General features: G+C 44.9%; 1 pseudogene; it reads left to right on the top strand.

Annotated features, from left to right (window-relative positions):
• The window catches only part of LOC139382249 (intraflagellar transport protein 80 homolog), a 66,276-nt pseudogene that overhangs the window by 50,805 nt on the left and 1,941 nt on the right, over window positions 1–13,530 (top strand).

Here is a 13,530-nt window from a genome sequence, read left to right as displayed (position 1 = left end):
ACCAGGGGAGGAAAGACCTTGGACCATTGTTACTCTAACTTCCGCGACGCATATAAGGCCCTGCCCCGCCCCCCTTTCGGAAAAGCTGACCACGACTCCATTTTGTTGATCCCTGCCTACAGACAGAAACTAAAACAAGAGGCTCCCACGCTGAGGTCTGTCCAACGCTGGTCCGACCAAGCTGACTCCACACTCCAAGACTGCTTCCATCACGTGGACTGGGAGATGTTTCGTATTGCGTCAGATAACAACATTGACGAATACGCTGATTCGGTGTGCGAGTTCATTAGAACGTGCGTTGAAGATGTCGTTCCCATAGCAACGATTAAAACATTCCCTAACCAGAAACCGTGGATTGATGGCAGCATTCGTGTGAAACTGAAAGCGCGAACCACTGCTTTTAATCAGGGCAAGGTGTCTGGTAACATGACCGAATACAAACAGTGCAGCTATTCCCTCCGCAAGGCTATCAAACAAGCTAAGCGCCAGTACAGAGACAAAGTAGAATCTCAATTCAACGGCTCAGACACAAGAGACGTGTGGCAGGGTCTACAGTCAATCACGGACTACAGGAAGAAACCCAGCCCAGTCACGGACCAGGATGTCTTGCTCCCAGGCAGACTAAATAACTTTTTTGCCCGCTTTGAGGACAATACAGTGCCACTGACACGGCCTGCAACGAAAACATGCGGTCTCTCCTTCACTGCAGCCGAGGTGAGTAAGACATTTAAACGTGTTAACCCTCGCAAGGCTGCAGGCCCAGATGGCATCCCCAGCCGCGCCCTCAGAGCATGCGCAGACCAGCTGGCCGGTGTGTTTACGGACATATTCAATCAATCCCTATACCAGTCTGCTGTTCCCACATGCTTCAAGAGGGCCACCATTGTTCCTGTTCCCAAGAAAGCTAAGGTAACTGAGCTAAATGACTACCGCCCCGTAGCACTCACATCCGTCATCATGAAGTGCTTTGAGAGACTAGTCAAGGACCATATCACCTCCACCCTACCTGACACCCTAGACCCACTCCAATTTGCTTACCGCCCAAATAGGTCCACAGACGATGCAATCTCAACCACACTGCACACTGCCCTAACCCATCTGGACAAGAGGAATACCTATGTGAGAATGCTGTTCATCGACTACAGCTCGGCATTCAACACCATAGTACCCTCCAAGCTCGTCATCAAGCTCGAGACCCTGGGTCTCGACCCCGCCCTGTGCAACTGGGTACTGGACTTCCTGACGGGCCGCCCCCAGGTGGTGAGGGTAGGCAACAACATCTCCTCCCCGCTGATCCTCAACACTGGGGCCCCACAAGGTTGCGTTCTGAGCCCTCTCCTGTACTCCCTGTTCACCCACGACTGCGTGGCCACGCACGCCTCCAACTCAATCATCAAGTTTGCGGACGACACAACAGTGGTAGGCTTGATTACCAACAACGATGAGACGGCCTACAGGGAGGAGGTGAGGGCCCTCGGAGTGTGGTGTCAGGAAAACAACCTCACACTCAACGTCAACAAAACTAAGGAGATGATTGTGGACTTCAGGAAACAGCAGAGGGAACACCCCCCTATCCACATCGATGGAACAGTAGTGGAGAGGGTAGCAAGTTTTAAGTTCCTCGGCATACACATCACAGACAAACTGAATTGGTCCACTCACACAGACAGCATCGTGAAGAAGGCGCAGCAGCGCCTCTTCAACCTCAGGAGGCTGAAGAAATTCGGCTTGTCACCAAAAGCACTCACAAACTTCTACAGATGCACAATCGAGAGCATCCTGGCGGGCTGTATCACCGCCTGGTATGGCAACTGCACCGCCCTCAACCGTAAGGCTCTCCAGAGGGTAGTGAGGTCTGCACAACGCATCACCGGGGGCAAACTACCTGCCCTCCAGGACACCTACACCACCCGATGTCACAGGAAGGCCATAAAGATCATCAAGGACATCAACCACCCGAGCCACTGCCTGTTCACCCCGCTATCATCCAGAAGGCGAGGTCAGTACAGGTGCATCAAAGCTGGGACCGAGAGACTGAAAAACAGCTTCTATCTCAAGGCCATCAGACTGTTAAACAGCCACCACTAACACTGAGTGGCTGCTGCCAACACACTGACACTGACTCAACTCCAGCCACTTTAATAATGGGAATTGATGGGAAATGATGTAAATATATCACTAGCCACTTTAAACAATGCTACCTTATATAAATGTTACTTACCCTACATTATTCATCTCATACGCATACGTATATACTGTACTCTATATCATCGACGGTATCCTTATGTAATACATGTATCACTAGCCACTTTATACTATACTATGCCACTTTGTTTACATACTCATCTCATTTGTACATACTGTACCCGATACCATCTACTGTATCTTGCCTATGCTGCTCTGTACCATCACTCATTCATATATCCTTATGTACATATTCTTTATCCCCTTACACTGTGTACAAGACAGTAGTTTTGGAATTGTTAGTTAGATTACTTGTTATTACTGCATTGTCGGAACTAGAAGCACAAGCATTTCGCTACACTCGCATTAACATCTGCTAACCATGTGTATGTGACAAATAAAATTTGATTTGATTTGATTTGAAACTATCTCAACTCAATCATAAGCCCTCTGACAGGCTGGATTTCTAAACCAGAAGCCAAATAACAGAATAGGCTTTGTGTGATACTCTGCAGAACGCTAAGAGAGAGGAGAGAGAGAGCAGTGAGAGAAGAAAAGAGTGCGAAGGAATATCTTGGAGAGGAGGGGGGGGGGGGGGGGGGGGGGTGTTCTAGTGGCCTTAGTGAGTAACTGTTGTCGTGGTGGTGTGGTGTGTTCCAAACGGCAGGCTGGGGAGTTGGTAGGAGCTGCAGCCTCTTCTCAGCTGCCTCGATGGGTGTCACTGACTCACACCAATACACCAAAATAACTCCACTACACACACACACACATACACACACTCACAAGTAAAATATAACTTTTGAAAGAAAGGAAAAGGTTTGGGTAATCACTCTTTGGCTCTTGATTGTGTGCTCATGCACCCCCCCCCCCCCCCCCCCCCCCCCCCCCCCCCATAACTCTGGCTAGTTGTAATAGATGAGGATAGCAGAGTGCATGTTTACGAGCGCGAGTGCTGGACTTGGCAGGCCTGAACGCTCCTTCAGTGTCTCACAGTTCATCACAGCTCAGTGTCTGGGCCCTGACTCAACCCGTGTCTCTTACACACAGTTTACATGGGGGGGGGGGGGGGGGGGCTGTCATGCACCCAACCAAACCCCCCACTACCCCCATACTGCACCTATCCCTGTTCACCCCCACCCCTCTCTCTATCCCTAGCCGCCCTGGCTTACTGTACCCCTTATAGCCCTTTGTGGCTGCACAGTATCTGTCTTATTGTTTGAAATTGTGCATTGATTAAGTACAGTACTACCAAATACATTTTTTTTGCCATTTACTCAACAATCTCTCTCTGTCTCTCTCTAACTTCCTCTTTCCTTCTCTGTCTCTCTGTCTGTCTGTCTCTCTCTTTCTTTCTTTGTCTGTCTCTCTCTCTCTCTCTCTCTTTCTTTGTCTGTCTGTCTCTCTTTCTTTGTCTGTCTCTCTCTCTCTTTCTTTGTATGTCTCTCTCTTTCTTTGTCTGTCTCTCTCTCTCTCTTTCTTTGTCTGTCTGTCTCTCTCTCTCTCTCTTTCTTTGTCTGTCTCTCTCTCGCTTTGTCTGTCTGTCTCTCTCTCTCTTTCTTTGTCTGTCTCTCTCTTGCTTTGTCTCTCTCTCTCTCGCTTTGTCTGTCTCTCTCTCGCTTTGTCTCTCTCTCTTTCTTTGTCTGTCTCTCTCGCTTTGTCTCTCTCTCTCTCTGTCTCTCTCTAGTGGTCGTATGTGTTGGAGAAGCCTAACACTGGTCAGCAGACGGCACGCAGCTCACAGGGACCCTCACCAAGAGGAGGACCATGCAGTTAGAACACACAGATCACCCTCACAAAGAGGAGGACCATGCAGGTAGAACACACAGATCACCCTCACCAAGAGGAGGACCATGCAGGTAGAATACACAGATCACCCTCACCAAGAGGAGGACCATGCAGGTAGAACACACAGATCACCCTCACCAAGAGGAGGACCATGCAGGTAGAACACACAGATCACCCTCACCAAGAGGAGAACCATGCAGGTAAAACACACAGATCACCCTCACCAAGAGGAGGACCATGTAGGTAGAACACACAGATCACCCTCACCACGAGGAGGACCATGCAGGTAGAACACACAGATCACCCTCACCAAGAGGAGGACCATGCAGCTAGAATACACAGATCACCCTCACCAAGAGGTGAACCATGCAGGTAGAACACACAGATCACCCTCACCAAGAGGAGGACCATGCAGGTAGAACACACAGATCACCCTCACCAAGAGGAGGACCATGCAGGTAGAACACACAGATCACCCTCACCAAGAGGAGGACCATGCAGGTAGAACACACAGATCACCCTCACCAAGAGGAGGACCATGCAGGTAGAACACACAGATCACCCTCACCAAGAGGAGGACCATGCAGGTAGAACACACAGATCACCCTCACCAAGAGGAGAACCATGCAGGTAAAACACACAGATCACCCTCACCAAGAGGAGGACCATGTAGGTAGAACACACAGATCACCCTCACCACGATGAGGACCATGCAGGTAGAACACACAGATCACCCTCACCAAGAGGAGGACCATGCAGGTAGAACACACAGATCACCCTCACCAAGAGGAGGACCATGCAGCTAGAATACACAGATCACCCTCACCAAGAGGTGAACCATGCAGGTAGAACACACAGATCACCCTCACCAAGAGGAGGACCATGCAGGTAGAACACACAGATCACCCTCACCAAGAGGAGGACCATGCAGGTAGAACACACAGATCACCCTCACCAAGAGGAGGACCATGCAGGTAGAACACATAGATCACCCTCACCAAGAGGAGGACCATGCAGGTAGAACACATAGATCACCCTCACCAAGAGGAGGACCATGCAGGTAGAACACACAGATCACCCTCACCACGAGGAGGACCATGCAGCTAGAATATACAGATCACCCTCACCAAGAGGTGAACCATGCAGGTAGAACACACAGATCACCCTCACCAAGAGGAGGACCATGCAGGCAGAACACACAGATCACCCTCACCAAGAGGAAGACCGTGCAGGTAGAACACACAGATCACCCTCACCAAGAGGAGGACCATGCAGGTAGAACACACAGATCACCCTCACCAAGAGGAGGACCATGCAGGTAGAACACACAGATCACCCTCACCAAGAGGAGGACCATGCAGGTAGAACACATAGATCACCCTCACCAAGAGGAGGACCATGCAGGTAGAACACATAGATCACCCTCACCAAGAGGAGGACCATGCAGGTAGAACACACAGATCACCCTCACCACGAGGAGGACCATGCAGCTAGAATATACAGATCACCCTCACCAAGAGGTGAACCATGCAGGCAGAGCACACAGATCACCCTCACCAAGAGGAAGACCGTGCAGGTAGAACACACAGATCACCCTCATCAAGAGGAGGACCATGCAGGTAGAACACACAGATCACCCTCACCAAGAGGTGAACCATGCAGGTAGAACACACAGATCACCCTCACCAAGAGGAGGACCATGCAGGCAGAACACACAGATCACCCTCACCAAGAGGAGGACCATGCAGGCAGAACACACAGATCACCCTCACCAAGAGGAGAACCATGCAGGTGTTTCGGTTCCTTATGCCATATGATTGTTTAAACCTCCAGAAAAAGTCTTAATCTTTACTTCACCTAAGAAGCCAAACAGTCCCCGAGCCTAAATGAATTAATGAGACAGCTAACTGAGGGTGAATGGGCCGGTGTGAGAGGCAGACGCAAGTGAGGTGAAGTTAACAGGCTATTTTAAAGGGCCAGACTATTCCCCAGGCCTGGGTACTTGTGGCTGGCTATACATTATGCTATAAGCCTCCCAGTGTGGACCAGTGACAATGGTTAGCCTGTATAGCAGCCTCCGTCACAGAGTGTGTTTAAACTTCAGAAACCACAAGGTAGCGTTTACACGCGGTCAACACACCCCCATGCGCACACACTCTGTAACGGACACACACACGTGGATAAGCGCATACGCACACACACGTGCACTCTCACCATAGACAACCCTCACTGAGCACTGTTTGCGTTAACCAAACAAACCTGTGTCTTCAGCCATTTATTTTCAGGCTTGCAGGTTTTTTTTCTCTCCCTCTCTTTTTTTTAAAAGTGCACATCTGCCAATGGTTTGTGAATCAGGCGGCTAAATTTACCACTTCGCGGTTAAACATTTTTATTCCTGGTTGTTTGGTGAGTAAATTTGGGTTGTTAGTGGGGGTTAAAGAAGGATGATGTTTAAACCGTTAAATAAATACCCACCACACCTTTTACCTGCTGGTGGAAAACCACATTTCATTCATTCATTCACAGGGGAAATGTGGAAGAACATTTTTATCCTAATGGGTGAAAAAGTAGAAACACCAAGCATTTCTGTCCCCTCCTGTCCTAACCCTAACCCTAACCCTAACCCTAACCCTAATGTACGTTTCCACACCAGGCATTTCTGTCCCCTCCTGTCCTAACCCTAACCCTAACCCTAACCCTAACGTACGTTTCCACACCAGGCATTTCTGTCCCCTCCTGTCCTAACCCTAACCCTAACCCTAACCCTCCTGTCCTAACCCTAACCCTAACCCTCCTGTCCTAACCCTAACCCTAACCCTAACCCTCCTGTCCTAACCCTAACCCTAACCCTAACCCTCCTGTCCTAACCCTAACCCTAACCCTCCTGTCCTAACCCTAACCCTAACCCTCCTGTCCTAACCCTAACCTTAACCCTCCTGTCCTAACCCTAACCCTAACACACACGCGGACGTACGTTTCCACACCAGGCATTTCTGTCCCATCCTGTCCTAACCCTAACCCTAACCCTCCTGTCCTAACCCTAACCCTAACCCTCCTGTCCTAACCCTAACCCTCCTGTCCTAACCCTAACCCTAACCCTAACACACACGCGGACGTACGTTTCCACACCAGGCATTTATGTCCCCTCCTGTCCTAACCCTAACCCTAACCCTAACCTTCCTGTCCTAACCCTAACCCTAACCCTAACCCTCCTGTCCTAACCCTAACCCTAACCCTAACACACACGCAGACGTACGTTTCCACACCAGGCATTTCTGTCCCCTCCTGTCCTAACCCTAACCCTCCTGTCCTAACCCTAGCCCTAACCCTCCTGTCCTAACCCTAACCCTAACCCTCCTGTCCTAACCCTAACCCTAACACACACGCGGACGTACGTTTCCAAACCAGGCATTTCTGTCCCCTCCTGTCCTAACCCTAACCCTAACCCTCCTGTCCTAACCCTAACCATCCTGTCCTAACCCTAACCCTAACACACACGCGGACGTACGTTTCCACACCAGGCATTTCTGTCCTATGCTTAGACATGGGCTGCTTCCTGTGTATATCAACAGTTAATCCACTCTGGAGTTTACGTGAGTGCCTCCATACCGACGAAACATCTATGAGTGTCTCAGAAAATAGGTATTGTGTGTGTATGCTCTAGTCTGTTTGTTACAATTAGTTTGTTAGTATTTCAGATGATTTGTTACTCAATGTGTTTGTGGGTCAAGATCTGAGCGACATGTGCATGTTCCTGTGTGTGTGTGTGTGTATGTGTGTGTGTGTGTTCCTAAACTGTCCCTCTCTCTCTTTCTCTCTATCCATCACCCAGGTGAGGAACGTGGTGAATGATGCGGGGGATGTTCTGGAGTTCAGGGACCAGGTCACCAAAGCCTCTCCGGCCCACGGTCACCTAGTGCTCACCACCTCTCTCCAGTGCTACGCCTCCAGTGCTAAGAACTGGAACACACCTCTCATTTTTGACCTGAAGGAGGGGACCGTCAGCCTCATTATACAGGCTGAGAAGTAAATCTCTCTTTATCCTTGTATCTCATTCTGTCCCTCCTCCATTTCTTAGTCTTTACCATATTGCCTATCCCTGTTGCACCTATCTCCCTGTTGCACCTATCTCCCTGTTGCACCTATCTCCCTGTTGCACCTATCTCCCTGTTGCACCTATCTCCCTGTTGCACCTATCTCCCTGTTGCACCTATCTCCCTGTTGCACCTATCTCCCTGTTGCACCTATCTCCCTGTTGCACCTATCTCCCTGTTGCACCTATCTCCCTGTTGCACCTATCTCCCTGTTGCACCTATCTCCCTGTTGCACCTATCTCCCTGTTGCACCTATCTCCCTGTTGCACCTATCTCCCTGTTGCGCCTATCTCCCTGTTGCGCCGATCTCTGGACCCCCTCTCCTTTTCTTTCCCTCCCCCTCTCTCACTCTGTGTGTGTGCGTCTGTGTGTGTGTGTGTGTTTGTGAGAACTGTGTGTGAGAGTGCGAGTGTGTGCCATTAGCAGAGCAGGTCTGGCTATGGAAGCCTGACTGCAGTGGGGAACAAAGAGATGGACATTTATCATTCTCTCCTCTGGGTTGTTCCACCTCTTAAAGCACCAGAAAGAGGATTTCAACTCCCACCATCTCAGATTGTTCTGAAATAGTTTATGTTGATAGAAACAGATAAGATGAGCATTCCTGCAACATTACTTTGTTGAAATATACGATAATTCATTGCATCCAAATTGTCCATTTTAATTTATAGGATTCATAGTATATTAAATAAATATAGTACCTAACATCTGATTTGGACCAAACTTTTTTTTATAACAATGAGTAAGACACGAGGATCCAAAGAAATGGTCAAAAGCCCCACTCGGACCCCCCACACCCCACGCCAATCCCACCCCACTCCAATCCCACCCCAACAAGGAGGTTATAGCGTCAGCTCTCTGACAAGTAGTATGGAGCTGTGGCTCAGAGTATTGTTTGTTCATCCTATGTAATGTATTCATCCTATGTAATGTGTTCATGTGTTCATCCTATTTAATGTATTCATGTGTTCATCATATGTAATGTGTTCATCCTATGTAATGTATTCATCCTATGTAATGTGTTCATCCTATGTAATGTGTTCATCCTATGTAATGTGTTCATCCTATGTAATGTGTTCATGTGTTCATCCTATTTAATGTATTCATGTGTTCATCATATGTAATGTGTTCATCCTATGTAATGTATTCATCCTATGTAATGTGTTCATCCTATGTAATGTGTTCATCCTATGTAATGTGTTCATCCTATGTAATGTATTCATGTGTTCATCCTATGTAATGTGTTCATGTGTTCATCCTATGTAATGTGTTCATGTGTTCATCCTATGTAATGTGTTCATGTGTTCATCCTATGTAATGTGTTCATCCTATGTAATGTATTCATCCTATGTAATGTGTTCATCCTATGTAATGTGTTCATGTGTTCATCCTATGTAATGTGTTCATCCTATGTAATGTATTCATCCTATGTAATGTATTCATCCTATGTAATGTGTTCATCCTATGTAATGTGTTCATGTGTTCATCCTATGTAATGTGTTCATCCTATGTAATGTATTCATCCTATGTAATGTGTTCATCCTATGTAATGTGTTCATCCTATGTAATGTGTTCATCCTATGTAATGTATTCATGTGTTCATCCTATTTAATGTATTCATGTGTTCATCCTATGTAATGTGTTAATCCTATGTAATGTGTTCATCCTATGTAATGTGTTCATCCAATGTAATGTATTCATCCTATGTAATGTGTTCATCCTATGTAATGTGTTCATGTGTTCATCCTATGTAATGTGTTCATGTGTTCATCCTATGTAATGTGTTCATGTGTTCATCCTATGTAATGTGTTCATGTGTTCATCCTATGTAATGTGTTCATCCTATGTAATGTGTTCATGTGTTCATCCTATGTAATGTGTTCATCCTATGTAATGTATGCATGTGTTCATCCTATGTAATGTGTTCATCCTATGTAATGTGTTCATCCTATGTAATGTGTTCATCCTATGTAATGTGTTCATGTGTTCATCCTATGTAATGTGTTCATCCTATGTAATGTGTTCATCCTATGTAATGTGTTCATGTGTTCATCCTATGTAATGTGTTCATCCTATGTAATGTTTTCATCCTATGTAATGTGTTCATCCTATGTAATGTATTCATCCTATGTAATGTGTTCATCCTATGTAATGTGTTCATCCTATGTAATGTGTTCATGTGTTCATCCTATGTAATGTGTTCATCATATGTAATGTGTTCATCCTATGTAATGTGTTCATCCTATGTAATGTGTTCATGTGTTCATCCTATGTAATGTGTTCATCCTATGTAATGTGTTCATCCTATGTAATGTGTTCATGTGTTCATCCTATGTAATGTGTTCATCCTATGTAATGTATGCATGTGTTCATCCTATGTAATGTGTTCATGTGTTCATCCTATGTAATGTATTCATCCTATGTAATGTGTTAATCCTATGTAATGTGTTCATCCTATGTAATGTGTTCATCCTATGTAATGTATTCATCCTATGTAATGTGTTCATGTGTTCATCCTATGTAATGTATTCATGTGTTCATCCTATGTAATGTATTCACACTATGTAATGTGTTCATCCTATGTAATGTATTCATGTGTTCATCCTATGTAATGTGTTCATCCTATGTAATGTATTCATCCTATGTAATGTGTTAATCCTATGTAATGTGTTCATCCTATGTAATGTGGTCATCCTATGTAATGTATTCATGTGTTCATCCTATGTAATGTGTTCATCCTATGTAATGTATTCATGTAATCATCCTATGTAATGTATTCATGTGTTCATCCTATGTAATGTATTCACACTATGTAATGTGTTCATCCTATGTAATGTATTCATGTGTTCATCCTATGTAATGTGTTCATCCTATGTAATGTTTTCATCCTATGTAATGTGTTCATCCTATGTAATGTATTCATCCTATGTAATGTGTTCATCCTATGTAATGTGTTCATCCTATGTAATGTGTTCATGTATTCATCCTATGTAATGTATTCATCCTATGTAATGTGCTCATCCTATGTAATGTGTTCATCCTATGTAATGTGTTCATCCTATGTAATGTATTCATCCTTTGTAATTTGTTCATCCTATGTAATGTGTTCATCCTATGTAATGTGTTCATGTGTTCATCCTATGTAATGTATTCATGTGTTCATCCTATGTAATTTATTCATCCTATGTAATGTGTTCATCCTATGTAATGTGTTCATCCTATGTAATGTGTTCATCCTATGTAATGTATTCATGTGTTCATCCTATGTAATGTATTCATCCTATGTAATGTGTTCATCCTATGTAATGTATTCATTCTATGTAATGTGTCCATCCTATGTAATATATTCATCCTATGTAATGTATTCATCCTATGTAATGTGTTCATCCTATGTAATGTGTTCATCCTATGTAATGTATTCATCCTATGTAATGTATTCATCCTATGTAATGTATTCATCCTATGTAATGTGTTCATCCTATGTAATGTGTTCATCCTATGTAATGTATTCCCAGTGAGTATGAAATAGTTTTTTTCCTTGTTCAGAGAAATGAGTCATTGAAATTGTTAAGTCCCATCATCCTACATCCTGATATTACCAGGTTCTGACCACTAGATGGTGAATTTACAAAATTATATATTGATTACCACAAACTGTAAGCAGTCTATGGACAAGTATTGACAGCAATCCAAATCATCCTAATGTTAAAAAAAATGGATTGTGTAACTCAATGATGTTACCTATAGATGATTTGGATATGAAGCTCAAAAATGCTAATATAGATGCCATTGACTTATTTTGGATTTATGCCAATAATGCTAAAAGTTAGCATTTGAAACTGTTGCCAGGTAAACAAAACCTAATATGCTTTCATGGGTTGCTGTCATACCTTGTCCATAGACTGCTTACAGGGTAAGTGTAACAATAAAGCTTCCGTCCCCCTCCTCGTCACCAAATTCACTGAGAATACATTACATAGGATGAAGAAACAATACTCTGAGTCACAGTTCCGTGCTGCTTGTCAGACACAGATAACTGATACTGTATAGACGTTGATGGGTTTGGCGCGTGGAGTCTGTGGGGCTTTTGACCATTTCTTTGGATTCCTCATGTCTTACTCCATGTTAAAAAAAAGGTTTGGTCCAAATTGGATGTTAAGTACTATATTTATTGAATATTATATGAATCCTATAAATTAAAATGGCCAATTTGGGTCCAATCAATTAGCTTAAATTATATTTAAACTAAATCATTTTGCAGGAATGCTAATATTTTCTGTTTCCAAATACAGAAAAGACATCAGAAGAATCTGAGATGGTGGGTGACATGGCTTGCAGAAATGACATGGAATGACCCTAATGCTCCATTTCTCCTCAGTGTTTGTTCATCAAGTTGCCTATGAAATATAAACTATTTAGATTTCTGGCATCCCCTCTTCGCTCTGTTATGAAATTTGATTGAGAACGAGACAGTAGATGGAAATGAACTTGATAGACCCCTGACAAATACACTGAATGAATATATCAATCAAATTAACAGACTCCCTCTTATTTATTTGGTGAGATGTTTGTAATATCTTGGCTCCATCTTGCAGTTTGTTACTCTCTTCTCCTTTCTACCACTCCCACTCTCCTCTTTGTTGCGCCCTCCTTTCTCTCACTCATTCTCTTCTCCATCTCTCTGTCCCTAACCCTACTTTCTATCACCCCCCCATCTTTATCTCTCTATCCTTCCCTTTCTCCTCTTTGTTTTGGCTCGTCTCTGTCTCAGACACTTCCTGTTGGTGGATGGGACAGGGGGTCTATGTGTTCTCCTACGAGGGCCGTCTAATCTCCACGCCCAGATTCCCCGGCATGAGAACGGACATCCTCAATGCCCAGTCAGTCTCCCTTAGCAACGCCACCATCGCCATCCGGGACAAGAGCGATGAGAAGGGTGAGTGGAAGGCCAGCCGAGCTGTCCCTTCACTACTACAATACTAAACTTTGTTGTCCACAGAGCAGGGCGAGATTTGCCTTAGGCTTTTTTACTCAATGACATTTACAGCCGTTAAACACATTGAAACATCAGGAGCACTTTGTCAACAAGAGGATTACACTTCACCAGGAGATAAAACGCAGGAGAAATTACTTTAGCAGGACTGGAACAATGACCATTTGCCATCATTATCCTGCTCGCTCTGTCCTCCGTCCTCTCCTCTCTTCTTTTCCTCCAGTCATCTCTCTGTTTGGTGCCCTGACAGGGAAAGCCCTGGGTGAAGGGAAGCCCCTGACTGACAAGCTGGGTGATTCACCAACCAACACACACCAACAGTCAGTCACAGCACACATTACACACTCCTGTTAGTGTGCACACACTGACATGAGAAGACTGTGCATATCTCCACGTGCCTACGTCTTAATCCATACTATTACATTGAGCAACCTGTTAGGATTGGGGGAGGGTAAGCCGATCCTAGATCTGTGCCTC

This window comes from Oncorhynchus clarkii, chromosome 24, assembly GCF_045791955.1.
Source record: "Oncorhynchus clarkii lewisi isolate Uvic-CL-2024 chromosome 24, UVic_Ocla_1.0, whole genome shotgun sequence".
In the NCBI taxonomy this organism is placed as follows: domain Eukaryota; kingdom Metazoa; phylum Chordata; class Actinopteri; order Salmoniformes; family Salmonidae; genus Oncorhynchus; species Oncorhynchus clarkii.
This window is presented reverse-complemented; position numbering and strand designations above follow the sequence as displayed.